We start from the raw sequence: 14,077 nt of genomic DNA, 5'->3' as shown, positions 1-14,077 counted from the left end.
TCGTTATATAAAAGACCGGGCACACCTAAGAATTTTGGGCCACTAGATTTTAATCGGATATAATACAATCGGAAATATTACAATAATGGGACAACGTATAAGATCACATACGGCTAAAAGATGGTCACTTTTATATTACAATCAATAATGGATATAATCAATAATAGATAAAATCAAAAAGTCACCTATAAAAGAAACAAGAAATCAGCTCAATAATAAACTTGAATATATAAAACATGCACTATAAAAATTCAATCCATAAAAGTTGGGACAGAATAAATAGATAGAATAAATAGAATTAGTTAGTCATTCGTAGCAGCGTGATTCTCTGAAAACAATTGTTGATCAGTATAGTAGCAATGTATAGCAGCAATGTTTGCGATAAGAAGCAGCAAAAGAGTTCAGATTTGTATAACGGTTCTGATTAACAGCAGCAGACGGGTAACCGAGTCTATCACCCCTGTGAATCACAAATTGACTTTGGAGCAGAAACACTTAGTCGAATAACAGTGTAGACCAAACTGATGTGCAGCAGCGTCCCGCTGTATACCTAGCTTAGCGGCGTCCCGCTAAAGGTCAGTATTCTGATTTGTAATGGTTGCGCCGGCTTTAGTGTCGGAACAATCTTACCAGAAGCTGCGGCCACGGCCGTCCTGCGGACCTCGGTAGAGTGTTCTCCTTATCTCCAGCAGGCTGTTTGTATGCCGCGTCAGTGGATCTATACGCATGAGCCCGCCGGTTTGGTTCCGGACTCAGTGTAGTGCCACCTTTCACGCTGGGCTTCAAACGAATATTCGGCACCGGTCTTTCTTTGTTCTTGTAGTGCACTACCTTTCAAGAAGTGGGTGGTTTGTAAAATCAGTTTTGAATACCTTGAGGAGTGTAGTTTATAGAATGGGGTCATTTTTGGGTGGTTTCTATTATGTAAGCCTCGCAAAGTGACTTCAGACCTGAACTGGTCCCTAAATATTGGGTTTTTGAACATTTCTTGAAAATTTCAAGATTTGCTTCTAAACTTCTAAGCCTTGTAACATCCCCAAAAAATAAAATATCATTCCCAAAATGATCCAAACATTAAGTAGACATATGGGGAATGTAAAGTAATAACTAATTTTGGAGGTATTATTATGTATTATAGAAGTAGAGAAATTGAAACTTAGAAATTTGAATTTTTTTTAAAAAATGTTGGTAAATAGTTTTTTTTTTATAAATAAAAATGATTTTTTTTTTACTTCATTTTACCAGTGTCATGAAGTACAATATGTGATGAAAAAACAATCTCAGAATGGCCTGGATAAGTCAAAGCGTTTTAAAGTTATCAGCACTTAAAGTGACACTGGTCAGATTTGCAAAAAATGGCCTTGTCCTTAAGGTGAAATAGGGCTTAAGGGGTTAATCATGCATTGGATAGGCATAAGGCCATCCTTCATATAAGATAGGGCCAGGGGCTATTCATAGTATTCAGTATATTGGGCAGACTAGATGGGCCAAATGGTTCTTATCTGCCGACACATTCTATGTTTCTTTGTTACTGTCATTTGATCAAAAACATACATTCAGGCACCACAGTAATATGGCATTCTCCCTTGCTCCTCACTAATAAGGATGCCACCACACTTCTAATTAACAACTGGAGGTATCCGCTCAGTCGGTACTGCTTGATTTTTAACTACTTTTACCTCTAACATGATCTGTAGGTAGGAACTCCACCCCCAACATACATGCACGGTGGGAGGCTATTTAAATTTTCTTAGGCCACCGCTACCACCATGACATACTGAGCTACATACAAGGTAATGGTCCATTAGCTTTATGTTATTACTCACTTATGCCTCGCCATCTGTATACATGTTGCACGTACTTTACTAATAGTTCCCTTTACATGAGCACACCGTATCAGTTTTGTGTAATGTGGCATGTAATCCAAGACAGCTTGTGTCCTAGCTGATTGTGTTGAACTAGTCTACATAGGTTCACTTGGACTTATAGTACATTGGAGGGTAGAGATGGCCTTACAATGAACTTTGCTCGTTCGCGGATCGCCGTATGGGCAAACATATGGCGATGTCCATATAATTCACCCAAAAAATAAATTCAGGCGGCACTACACGAAAAGGTCGCTATCATGAGCATATAAATCGTCCTCTGTGTAAACCGGGAAAATATGCAGCTTTCGGTGGTACCTGCTATAATACACTGTCAACAGAATATAATCCACCAAGAGATGAAAGTAGCAAAATCAGCGGCACTCACCAGTTGCAGTTGTCTTTATTTCTTTATTGCTTTTGCAAAAACCATCCAGACATCACAGGGCTGAGGCGGACAAGCCTTCACAGAAACAAAAGCCGCATTAGCGGCAAGGGGCAGCAACGGCCGTTTCGCACAGCCGTGCTTCTTCCAGCTACCTGTATGACGCAGACAGGTATGCTAGCCTTTTTAAAGGGGCGTGTGATTAACCCTAAGAGGCATGGCAAAAAATATACCAAGACACCACCTGTGTGCGTGTTAAAAGCAAATCCCAGCAATCAGATTACATTATAAGAACAGAGTATTTATCTCAAACAAATGCACTAAGATCATTGTGGTCATTCAGGCCTAAGGGACCCATTGCATCCGTACGGATGATCCATCGCGCTTCTTTTTGTAGCAGGAGGCGATGTCTATCACCCCCTGTGTCATTACTGGAACCACTTCAATTTCCGCAAAACCCAAACATTTTTTATCCCCCCCATGCTCTTGCCATACATGATTTATAAGGTGGGGGCAGCCTTTTTTCGTTCTTATGTAATTAAGGTGTTCCCGGAATCTTTCTAACATCGGTCTAATTGTCTTGCCTATATAAAATGCTCCGCATTTACACTTCACTACATAGACTACATATGTGGTCCTACACGTGCAGAATTGTCTCATTCTGTGGGATATACCTCCTATGCATAGGATATTGTCCCGGAGGATATATCCACAGAAGTAAGAATTACCGCAAAGATGATTACCTGCAGGTTTTTTACCGCCCAACCATTGATCTGGGTTCTGTTCACACTTCATGCGGCTACTGACTAACTGATCCCTCAGAGTGTGGGTTTTTCAGAAAGCAATGAGAGGTTTTTTATCTGTACTTACTTTCATTCTTTAATAGATCCCAATTATCGTGGATTTATTTATTTTTGATCAGCCATAGGGCTGTATTTGAACACAAAAACAAAACGATCCTCTTAATCAATTTTCTTACTTTGATGCAATAATTCATATTGTGTGTGTCCATCCGCCCTAACAAATGCTTCATCCAGCATTCTCAAAGGATAACCCCTCTTCACTAACCTATTTTTTAATTCAGTGGTCTGTCTTAAATCGCCTTCCCTCCTGTTGTTGATACGTCTTAACCGTGTAAATTGTCCATATGGTATGGCCTCTTTTACGCTACGTGGATGAAAACTCCCATGGTGTAGAAGGGAGTTAGAGGCAGTAGGTTTTCGAAAACCCTCAGTAACTATTTCACCATCACGTATAATGATGCGAACATCAGGAAAGTCTAACACCTCACCTCCAAAATTCAAGGTGTAGCGCATGTTCATGTCATTTTCGCGATTTAAATAGGAAACATACTCCTCACAATGGGCCCGTGTTCCCTTCCACACCATGAAGACATCATCCACGTAGCGCAGGAACGTCTGTATGTATATCAAAAAGGGATTTTTTATACTGAATACATATCTACTCTCAAGCTTATTAAGGTATATGTTAGCGAAGGTACACGTCACTGGCGTCCACATCACCGTGCAGTGTACCTGTCGATACCATTGCTGTCCAAACCTGAAAGTAATTGTTACCCAATACAAAAAGTAGCGCCTCCTCCACAAATTGGACATAGATCTCATCCTTATCAGTCAAATTCAGCATATCCACGACCGCCTCCACTCCCGCATGCTGGGGAATGCGGGTATACAGACTTTCTACATCTAATGACACCAAGTTCCAATCACTCTGCCACTGGAAATCCTCCAGTGCCAGGAGAAAATCCTTGGTGTCCTTTAGATAAGTAACTGACTTTTTCAGGGCCGGTCTCAATAGCCAATCAAGGTATTTCGACATAGGTTCCGTCACCGACCCGATCCCCGCCACAATAGGGCGGCCAGGGGGTCGAGTGGGTGACTTATGCACCTTTGGCAAAAAATACCAATAAGGCTTTTTGGGATATGATGGTACTAATTTTTCAATAATTGTGCTGGTAAAAAAAACTATATCTATGTACTTTTGTAGCAATTCTTTCAATTGTATTTGTAGGACAAAAGTAGGGTCACTGGATAACTTTTCATATGTCCCTATATCTTCTAACTGCCTTAATGCCTCCGATCGATAATACTCAAGGGACATCAACACAATATTCCCCCCCTTGTCTGCAGGTTTTTCCACAAGGGTGGTTACGTAACCACCGCATGGCCTTAGATTCCCCTGGACTCACATTAAAGGGGGTCCGAGGATAAATCAATGCTTTCATATCACGGAGTATTCTTTTATAAAAGTTATCAATACCACTACCTGCAGACATAGGGGAGAAGTATATAGATTTTATACCCCCAGTAAACCTTTCGCGTCACTATCCCTTTCTTCACATACAGTAAACTTTTTATCCACAAAAATTTCGAAACAGGCTCTTTCTGGCTCCTCAAAATTCAGAGCAAACATCTTGCTTTGATGGCAAACTGCTATAGGAATCTCACCCTGTCTCAGGTGAGTAAAAGCGGTAGGGGTAACATGAAAAGCCTTTTGAAGATACATTTTTCTTATGGATTTATATAAATTGATTTCAAAAGTTGTACGGTCGATTTTTCTCCAGGCTGAACCCCAGTCCTTTATTCAGGGCTGAGGTGCAGTCCGACGGCAACTCGATAACGGAAAGGTTAATGATCAAATCTTCATTTACTACGGTTTCAGTCTCTACTATTGTCTCCAAGACACTTGTTTCCTGCTTCTCATGGATTTTCAAACTCTGTTTATTCCTTCTCTGTCCACCTCTCCTTGTTCTCCTCTTATGGAGTTTTTTTGTGCTTTTTCAGTTGATGTGTTGGGGTCATCTGATGCACTGGAATCTGAATCGGTTATCCAAAAGTCTGTTCTATTTCTCCTTTGTGGGCGTCTCCTACGTTGTCTCCTCTTTCCCCAATCAAATACTCTCCCAGTTTCATAATCATTTTTATCCCGCAAAAATGTATCCTTCTTATTCTCTTTTATTTCTGTTTGTGTGATAACCAACTTCCTATTTAGTTTTCTTTCAAAAGCTTGTATTTGGTTTTCAGTTAGGAGTGTGTGTAATTCCTCTTTTAATTATTTAAATTTAATTATTTAATTTAATTATTTTCCCGCTTTTAATAAGGCGTCATTCACCGCCTTGTATTCTTGTTCATTTCTATGCAGCACCATCTTTAGAATTTGCATTGAAAAGTCCATATGTAATTTTTTCCATTCCAAATTAAATGACACATCATCTTCATATTGTGCTAGCTCTTTGTATATTCATAAACCGCGCGGTACTCTCCCGCTGTCTCTGTATGATCTCAGTAAATTAACCGACCAAAACAGTCGTACCTCTTTGTCGGCTAGTTGAGAAATCTTCATTTCTTTTTTTTTTTTTCTTGGAATGCAGCGTCACAAAAACAGTTTATTTTGTAAAATGACATGTAAAGTACCGTTGTGCAAGTATGTAGCATAACTTAATTAAAAATAGATAAATTTGCTATCTTCATAATATTACTGACCCACAGTAAAACATAAATCTCACATATCAATTTAAAAATTGCATTTTTATTTTTTATTTTTTTATTTATATTTTTATTATAAATTTCACAGTATAACAGGAAATAACAGAGTATCAAGGTATAGGCTCGCAGGCCACGCCAGAGTAATATTAAGTACAGAGTGAATACAAATTATATACCAGTATATTGCACAATATATGAGTTAGGATATAAGTCAATCTCTAGCGGCTTTGAGAAAGATTTTCAATAGATGAGGTATTTATGAGACTAAGAAACTAAGGACTAAAGAGAGCGACGAGACCATGTGGAGAGGTGTTTTATTCTATTGTTTGGAATGTAAAAGTCATCAGAGCGGGGCATATGGCGTGATAGATGCTTGTGTTAAGTAGTTACAAAAGTGTTCCAGTTAATTTAGGTTTCAAGAAGGTAAGCTAAGATTTAGGGGATCTGTATTTAGACCATAGAAACCATTTTTTGAGGAAAGTCAAATGTGTGCGAGATTCCCAAGAAGATAATTCCTCAAACCTATGGATCTGATCAATTTTTTGAATCCATTGGTCTAGAGTTGGAACAGCAGGCTGCAGCCAAAATTTAGGGAGTTGAAGGCGAGCCGCCAAAATCATCTGCGTAAATACAAATGGTGGTTTGGCATTCACCTTTTCTTGAGAGAATGATAGGAGGGCAGTTTGCAGAGAAGGCTGGATCGATGTACCACAAACATCGTTAGCAATAGAGAAGACTTCACACCACCATTTCTGGATAAGAGGGCAGGTCCACCAAATATGGAGGAAGGTTCCTCTCTCTCCAATGCACCTCCAGCACGTGTCAGAAGCAGATCTAGCATATCTCGATATCTTATCTGGCGTATTATACCATCTTGTAAGAATTTTGTAGCTGTTTTCCTGGATTCTGACACAGCCGGAGGCACCATGGGGGGATTCTAGTAATTTAGGTAGGGATTCATAAGGAATTGTGATATTTAGATCTATTTCCCATTGCATAACAAAGGATGGCTTAGCCATCATAGGAGGTAGACGCAGTTTACTGTATATCCGTGAGATAAGTTTTCTGGGTAATATTTGTAAGGAAATCAGGGCTTCCAGCCAAACCAGGGGGCGAAGGAGATCTCCTACTTTAATGTGTTGTTTTAGGTAGGCCCTAAGGTAAGCAACTGAAATAAAATCACGTGGGTGAGGGTTGAGCAGAGCGTTTGTGTCTCTTAAGTCCATCCATATTCCAGTAAGGAGAGCTAAAGAGATTATTGGAGTTGAAGAAGACATCAGCCTTATTGAAGTAGAGTCTCTTAATATGGAAGGGGCCGTGTTTAGTACATCTGTTACAGACAGGGTGGGCGAAGGAAATGGGATAGAACAATGTGTGGAAGATAACCACTTCCATGCTTCCAATGTGGCCCTGATAATTGGGTAATGAGACATATGGCCAGAAAAGACCGTCTCTTGGCCCAAGAGAAGTGCTCTAGCTGGTCTGTTCAGTATGTCTAGTTCTATCTGAACCACAGCAGAAGATGGAGAGGCGCTTAACCAAGCTATTGAACGTGAGAGAAGAATGGCCTTCCCATACAACTCGGGGCTCGGTAAGCCTATTCCCCCAGCGTGCCTAGGCTTGGTGAGGAGAGCAGAAGAGAGTCTCGCTTTCTTTCCACTCCAAATGAAAGACCTGAATTTTTTCATAATCGTGTCGTAATAATGTTTGGGGACAGGAATGGGGAGAACTTGCTGCAAATAGGTGAGTCTGGGAAGTATTAGGGAAGAGAGAAGGTTTTTTCGACCAAACCAAGACAGTGTTGGGTTGGATCGGGCCAAATTATCAATAGATTCAATAATATATTTTTTTAAGAGGATATAGTTAAGAGAAAAGAGTTCTGTTATTTCTGGGCTAATTTTGACCCCTAAGTATGTGATATTGGGAGAGGACCAATTGAATGGGGAATCCATCATTAGATGGCATTTGGTTGCCCGGGGAATACCCAAGCATAGGACTAGCGATTTATTAGCATTAATTTTAAAATCTGACATTATGCTGTAAGTGTTCAGGTGGGACTGAATTCGGGGTAGGGAAATTTTCGGATTGATCGTCATTATAAGTATATCGTCCGCAAAGGCGGCTATTTTCTGTTCCCTGCCTCCCAAACATAGACCTATTACCTCCCGGTCCAATCTTATATTTGCTAGAAGAGGTTCAAGAGCCAGGATAAATAAGAGGGGTGATAGGGGGCAACCCTGGCGAGTCCCATTTCTAATAGAAAAAGAGGAGGATAGAGTACTATTAACTAGGACTGAGGCTGTTGCTTGCTCATACATCGAGAAGATTGCTTTAATATAGGAGTCAGGTAGGCCAAATCCCGGCAGCACTTGTTTTAAGTATGACCAATTAACCCTGTCAAATGCTTTCTCAGCATCTGTGCTGAGTAAAAGCAAAGGAGAGGAAATCCGTTTAGCATGGCAGAGAGTATTAATCACCCTTGTGGTATTGTCTTTGCCTTCTCTGTTACGGACAAAACCTACCTGATATCCATGAACAAGTTGAGGGAGAAGAATAGCTAGCCTGTTAGCTAACATCTTGGCCAGGAGTTTGAGGTTTATGTTTAGGAGGGAAATGGGTCTGTAATTGAAGCATAGTTTGGCGTCTTTCCCTTCTTTGGGGATGAGAGTAATGTGGGCTGCCGTCATATCCCTCGAGAGAGGAATTCCCTCAAGAGTCTGGTTGCAAACTTCCAAGAGATGAGGGAGAAGGAGTTCCTGGAACATTTTGTAGTATGCTAACAGAAGGCCATCAGGGCCTGGGCTCTTTCCTATCGGCATTTGATTCATTGCTTTTTTTAGTTTGTTTAAGGAAAAGGGGGCTGCAAGGCTCAACTTCTGTTCCAGGTTAATGTTAGGAAGTTTAGCGGCTTCCAAAAAGGAAGATATAACAGAGGCACGAGTTTTTGGTTCTATTGTTGAGGGGAGATTATATAGATCATTATAAAATAAATGAAATTGGGCGGCAATCTGATTAACCGAAAAAATAGAAGTCCCATCTTGTGAGGATAGCTGGTGGACATAATTTGCAGACCTCCTCCCTTTAATCCTGTTCATTACAAATTTGGTGGCCTTATCCCCATGTGCGAAGAATTTGTGCTGGGAGCTCATGTAATATTTGGCTGCTCTAGAGGCTAAAAGAGATCTAAATTTGGCCTATATTCTGATAACTTTTGGAATTGGGTGTCAGAGGGTTTAGCTTTATGATGTGACTCAAGCTTCTGAATATTTTTTAGGGTGTCGTCTATTTCTCTTTCTCTCACTCTCTTATGGTGCATGCCAATGCTAATGAATTGTCCTCTAACTACAGGCTTGTGAGCGTCCCAGAGAGTGTTAGCCGTTATATCAGAACTTTTATTTAGGGAGAAATATTCTGTAATGTGCTTGGAAATCCGCTCAACCGAGTCCTGATATCCCAGGAGGGCTTCGTTTAGGCGCCAGTTAAAGCACGAGGGCTTTTCATTAGGGGCCAGAACTGTAATATATACTGGGGAATGATCTGATATATGGATAGCACCAATAGATGCCTCCCTACACAGGTGTATGTGTTCTTTAGAAATAAACAAATAGTCTAATCTGTGGTAGGTTTTATGTGTTGGGGAATAGAAAGTAAAGTCTAGAGCATTAGGATGGAAAGATCGCCAAGCATCGATCAAATGCAGATCCCAGAGGGTATTTCTGATAGTTTTTAGGAACTTTCTAGAGTGAGATGATTTATGAGAGGAAATATCTAGTTGTGGATAAAGAGCAACATTTAAGTCACCCCCAGCAATTATTATACCCTCCTTAAAGGATTCTATAATAGGGAAAATGTCAGAGAACCAATGGGATTGGTTGGAATTAGGGGCATATAAATTAATAAAAGTATATGTTTGTGGCCCTATAGTGCCTTTGAGTAGGATATACCTGCCTTCTGGGTCTAAACTTTGGCTGACAAATTTAAAGAGGATTTTCCTTTGTAACCCTATACTGACCCCACTAGAAGCTGAAGAGCTACTCCCACAGTGGTACCAATTGGAAAAGTGAGAGAACCGCATGTCCGGGTAGTGATTGAAGCGGAAGTGTGTCTCCTGAAGGAATATCACACCAGCCCCGGATTTTCTTAGAATGGCAAAGATTTGGCTCCGTTTTGAAGGGGAGTGAAAGCCTTTGACATTGTAAGAAGCTACTGACAAGTCAGCCATTAATTATGGTGTGTGTGGGTTTACCTTGTAACTGTCGTGGTCTCTCTTTAGGAGGTGTATCGGGTTTATTATAGTCCTCTGTCTCATGTATCATGGAGGTTGTGTGTGAATGGGGATCACTCCAATTCAATAGGAGAGACAAATACCTTGGGTTAGGGGTAGGGAAAAGGAACAAAACACAACTTGTTAAACAAACAAAAAATGTGAACATAGACAAAATGTGATATGTCATAATCAGGAGGGGGTAAATTGGTCTGTAGACCGATTGGGAGATCGAATAACGCCCGGAAAAGGGCAGTAGTAAGGCAAAAATGAGAAGGGAACTTTTAGAGACATATGAGTAGACTATAAGAGATCATACTAACAGTGAGATCACAGACATTAGGCAATTAATAGGTAGAGGTTTCCGAATATCAGCATAGCCTAAGGCTGCCAGACTATAGACAAGTAAGTCTTTCTACTGTTTTTGTGAGAGACTTCTTGGGGTGAGCTGAAGGCCCCTTTTCTTGGAACGGGAGGACTTCGGCATACGTAGTATTTCAAAAGGAGCCACCTTGGGGATATCAGGCAGGGTACCGAGGTCTTGGAAGAGTTACCAATTTTCAATCGGCATAGGCGGCACATTTAGAAGCTCAAAGGCGGATGTGAGGTCTGTAAATGATGATATGTTGACTCTCTTGCCCGCATATGAGAAGGTCAGGCCAAATGGATAGGACCATCGGTATATAACCTTTTTGGATCTTAGTCAATCTGTCAGGGGCTTGAGGGATCTGCGCTTCTTCAGAGTTGAAGGGGCTAAGTCCTGATATATATCAATCTTGGAGTCTTCATATGTTAATTCAGGGTGGTTACGTGCGGCTTCCAGAATGGCAGTTTTCACTTGAAAATTAAGGAACTTGCATATTATGTACCTGGGTGGTTCGGCCGGTTTAGGTTTGGGTCTAAGGGCTCTGTGTGCCTGTTCTATGATTATTTCTTGAGGAAAGTTAGGGCCCAGCAGTGTTCCGCATATTTCAATAATGGAAGCTGAAACATCCCCAGGGGAGACCGATTCTGGCACACCTCTGAATCTCAAATTATTTTGGCGCCCCCTGTTTTCTTGATCTTCTAGTGAGCAATGGAGGTCGTTTAAGTATAGGGCGCAACGGCGAAAGGAATCTGTCACCGCAGACTGATGGTTTAAAATCTCAGCTTGGTGCAGCTCCAAGTTTTCCACACGGTACCCAATATGCCTTACCTCATTCCTGCATGCTGACAGCTCTGCAAGGATCGGCTCCATTATCCTGCTCAGAGCACGGTCAAGGTATTTTCTTGTGACCGGAAGGTCAGAGCTGGCTTGTGCGTCTTCTGAGTCGCTCTCTCCTTCCGACTGTGCTGGGGCGCGCTTCGGAGCTTTGGACTGCGGTGTCGGCGCCATCTTGGGCTCTCTAGCAGCTACCGTTGAGGCGGCTTTCTTTAGAAATTTCTCCATATCTCCACCAGAAATCTGGATTTTGGAGGGAGCAGGGGTGTCACCGTGCTTGGCGTTCCCTATCTTCACCATCTCTGCCTATGTAAGCTAGTTTTAGCTGGCGTTAGGGACGAATCTCTTCACAGAGCAAAGAGCTATGCGACCATCTTCATCCGGCGCAAGCTCCACCCCCAGAAATCTTCATTTCTAAAGTCTTTGTACTGATTGCCTGTAAGTTGTCTTTGGAGTTACACTCCATAAAGAAGGCGTCCGCCCCTTCTCTGCCCTCATTCAAACCCGGAACCACGTCTCCAGACATAATCAATGAATGTACACAGCTGCAGCGAATCAAAATGTGTGCTCTGCCCGTGGAAAATACAAGTCCATATAATTCACCAAAAAGAAAAAATCAGGCAGCACTACACCAAAAGGTTGCTATCATGAGCATATAAATCGTCCTTCTGTAAAGGCTTGTCCGCCTCAGCCCTGTGATGTCTGGATGTTTTTTGCAAAAGCAATAAAGAAATAAAGACAACTGCAACTGGTGAGTGCCGCTGATTTTGCTACTTTCATCTCTTGGTGGATTATATTCTGTTAACAGTGTATTATAGCAGGCACCACCGAAAGCTGCATATTATCCCGGTTTACACAGAGGACGATTTATATGCTCATGATAGCGACCTTTTGGTGTAGTGCCGCCTGAATTTTTATTTTTGGTGAATTATATGGACTTGTATTTTCCACGGGCAGAGCACACATTTTGATTTGCTGCAGCTGTGTACATTCATTGATTATGTCTGAAGACGTGGTTCCGGGTTTGAATGAGGGCAGAGAAGGGGCGGACGCCTTCTTTACGGAGTGTAACTCCAAAGACAACTTACAGGCAATCAGTACAAAGACTTTAGAAATGAAGATTTTTCAACTAGCCGACAAAGAGGTACGACTGTTTTGGTCGGTTAATTTACTGAGATCATACAGAGACAGCGGGAGAGTACCGCACGGTTTACGAATATACAAAGAACTAGCACAATATGAAGATGATGTGTCATTTAATTTGGAATGGAAAAAATTACATATGGACTTTTCAATGCAAATTCTAATGATGGTGCTGCATAGAAATGAACAAGAATACGAGGCGGTGAATGATGCCTTATTAAAAGCAAAAGAGGAATTACACACACGCCTAACTGAAAACCAAATACAAGCTTTTGAAAGAAAACAAAATAAGAAGTTGGTTATCACACAAACAGAAATACAAGAGAATAAGAAGGATACATTTTTGCGGGATAAAAATTATGATGAAACTGAGAGAGTATTTGATTGGGGAAAAAGGAGACAACGTAGGAGACGCCCACAAAGGAGAAATAGATTGGACTTTTGGATAACCAATTCAGATTCCAGTGCATCAGATGACCCCAACACATCAACTGAAAAAGCACAAAAAAACTCCATAAGAGGAGAACAAGGAGAGGTGGACGGAGAAGGAACAAACAGAGTTCGAAAATCCATGAGAAGCAAGAAACAAGTGTTTTGGAGACAATAGTAGGGACTGAAACCGTAGTAAATGAAGATTTGATCATTAACCTTTCCGGTATCGAGTTGCCGTCGGACTGCACCTCAGCCCTGAATAAAGGACTGGGGTTCAGCCTGGTGGGGCAATTCGACCGTGCGACTTTAGAAATCGATTTATAAAAATCCATAAGAAAAATGTATCTTCAAAAGGCTTTTCATGATACCCCTACCGTTTTTACTCACCTGAGACAGGGTGAGATTCCTATAGCAGTTGGCCATCAAAGCGAGATATTTGCTATGAATTTTGAGGAGCCAGAAAGAGCCTGTTTAGAAATTTTTGTGGATAAAAAGTTTACTGTATGTGAAGAAAGGGATAGTGGACGCGAAAGGCTTACTGGGGGTATAAAATCTACATACTCCCCCCCCCTTATGTCTGCAGGTAGTGGTATTGATACCTTTTAAAAAAGAATACACCGTGATATGAAAGCATTGATTTATCCTCAGACCCCCTTTAATGTGAGTCCAGGGGAATCTAAGGCCATACAGTGGTTACGTAACCACCCTGGTGTTGTGGTGAAACCTGCAGAGAAGGGGGAGAATATTGTGTTGATGTCCCTTGAGTATTATCGACCGGAGGCATTAAGGCAGTTAGAAGATATAGGGACATATGAAAAGTTATCCAGTGACCCTACTTTTGTCCTACAAATACAATTGAAAGAGTTGCTACAAAAGTACATAGATATTGTTTTTTTTACCAGCACAATTATTGAAAAATTAGTACCAGCATATCCCAAAAAGCCTTCTTGGTATCTTTTGCCAAAGGTGCATAAGTCACCCACTCGACCCCCCAGCCGCCCTATTGTGGCGGGGATCGGGTCGGTGACAGAACCTATGTCGAAATACCTTGATTGGCTATTGAAACCGGCCCTGAAAAAGTCAGTTACTTATCTAAAGGACACCAAGGATTTTCTCCTGCCACTGGAGGATTTCCAGTGGCAGAGTGATTGGAACCTGGTGTCATTAGATGTAGAAAGTCTGTATACCCGCATTCCCCAGCATGCGGGAGTGGAGGCGGTCGTGGATATGCTGAATTTGACTGATAAGGATGAGATCTATGTCCAATTTGTGGAGGAGGCG

This window comes from Bufo bufo, chromosome 3 (assembly GCF_905171765.1).
Source record: "Bufo bufo chromosome 3, aBufBuf1.1, whole genome shotgun sequence".
NCBI classification, from domain to species: Eukaryota; Metazoa; Chordata; class Amphibia; order Anura; family Bufonidae; genus Bufo; species Bufo bufo.
This window is presented reverse-complemented; position numbering follows the sequence as displayed.